Here is a 2,066-nt window from a genome sequence, read left to right on the forward strand (position 1 = left end):
GAGAACCCCCCTCCCCAAAATGAGCCGACACAGGCGGGGGTCGGTGTAAGGAAGTGACACAGTTTATTCATTAGTCAGGAAGGGGCGGGGCTGAGACCCCCCCTTTTTTTCCAGTCGGGGGGGGCAGGGGACACTAGGGCACGCCCCCTCCTCAATTGCGATGTGCAGTCAGGGCATGAAAGGGTTAAAGAAACACGCTGCAGGTGGGGGGCAGGGTCCCCTCTAAATCATCACGGATTATAAGTAAGGGCGGGGGACACGGCTGAATGTGGGGTGCGGGGTACATCCTAGTCCCGCCCCCCCCGTGGGACGTGCCCAAGTCCATGCCCCCTATTGAGTTGGTATATTCCATTATGGACAGCATCCCCCCTGCAGTGGAAGGAGATGGCTTGGTCCTCCAGGACCATTCCCCCTTGCCTGTGGGCGGAAGATGATACCTCCCAAACACCCCCACATTGGGTTAGATGGTATGGTCCCAGTTCAACCCTCCCGCCCTGCACTTGTACATCCCAAATGCCCCTGTCCTGGGGTGGAATAGGAGGGCAAGCGGTTTATTCCAAGCACTCTCCCCACCCCCTTTTCAGCGGACACAACCCTATTCCAAACACAATTTGCCCCCCTCACATTGGCATATGGTTCACCTTAAATGCACCCCATATAAAGGTGGCTGGACATTGCCCCTGCTACAAATGGTACAGTCCTTTAGCTCCCCACCCCAGAGATGGTACAACCAATTTGCCCCCCACCTTTACAGAGATGGTACTGTTCAACCCACCCCCCAAAAGCTGGGTGGGGGGCTCTTAAAGGCCCAGGACATACAAAACAGCCAGATGAAAGTGCACGTGTGAGCGCTCGTGTCCCAGACGCCTGGGTTCCTTGTGTGTGTACGTGTGGACCCCCCCCAAAATAACGCCTTTAATTAATTAAAAGGAACAGACAGACAAATGGAGACAGACAGACGACAAAGACCTGATGCACTCAAGAGCTGTACGCGGAGAAAATAAATTACCCTCGGTTTCCTTTACCGTGTTAATGACCCCTCCAGCCCCCCTCCCTGGACAAGGTAGGATGGTACCTCCCAAATCATCCCCTCCAGTGCAGAGAGATGGTATGTCCTAAATCGTACCTCTACACCTGTATCAGGAGAAAGATGGTACGTCCTATTTCCCCCCCACCACCAGGTGAATGGGATATCCCACATCTCCTCTCCCCTTTGGAGGTGGGCAGGATGGTACATCTCAAATGTTCCCCCCCCAACAAATACAAGGGGGTGGGACTGTACAGCCCAAGGGCTCTCTTCCCCATGGAGATGAGATGGTACATGCCATCTCTCTCCACCCAGGGGAGGAGAAATGGTACATCCCCCCACCCCCCACTTTAGAGCCAGGGGATGATGATATAACCCATCTTCCCCTTCAGGGGGGGAAATGGTACAGCCCATCTCCCCTCTCCCCCTGGAGGGGAAGGGAAATGGTACATCTTAGCCCCCACCTCCCTTTAGAGTGATGGTATATCCCATCTCCCCTACAGTGGAGATGGGATAGTATAGCCCATCTTCCCCTTAGGAGAGTAAGATGGTACAGCCCATCTCCCCCTGCAGGGGTGATGAAATGGTATATCCCAGCCCATGTCCCCTCTCCCCCTGTGCTAGGGCTCCATCCCAATAGGGGCTGTGGGGCAGCTCCCAGGATGTATTGCAGCCCCTGCATGGGCCCCTCTGTCCCAGAATGCATTGGGACAACCACCAAAATGCATTGCAGTGCTGCCCCATGCACTGGGCCCCAGAGGATGCATTGCAGCCCCCCCCACTGGTCCCTGTGTCCCAGAATTCACTGGGACAACTCCCAGGATGCATTGCAGGGCCCCCACCCTGCACTGGGCCCCTCTCTCCCAGAATACAGTGGGGCTGTGCCCTCCTAGGAGCTGCAGGACCCCCCCAGCATGCACTGGGGCAGCTCCCAGAATGCACTATGACCCCCCCCTTCCCTGGAGAGTGCTATGGGGGGTACCTGAGCCAAGCAGGGGATTGGGGGTGTGTGTGGGGGGGTTCTGGCAGGGGGTGGGGG

The 2,066-nt window shown here is 56.6% G+C and overlaps 1 protein-coding gene across 1 annotated transcript in view; it reads right to left on the reverse strand.

The window, feature by feature from the left end:
- Positions 1–2,066, reverse strand: part of APLP1 (amyloid beta precursor like protein 1) — a 19,190-nt gene that overhangs the window by 4,270 nt on the left and 12,854 nt on the right. The window lies entirely within an intron of this gene.

The sequence above is a fragment of the Alligator sinensis genome, unplaced genomic scaffold (assembly GCF_000455745.1).
Source record: "Alligator sinensis unplaced genomic scaffold, ASM45574v1 scaffold113_1, whole genome shotgun sequence".
Taxonomy (NCBI): Eukaryota; Metazoa; Chordata; order Crocodylia; family Alligatoridae; genus Alligator; species Alligator sinensis.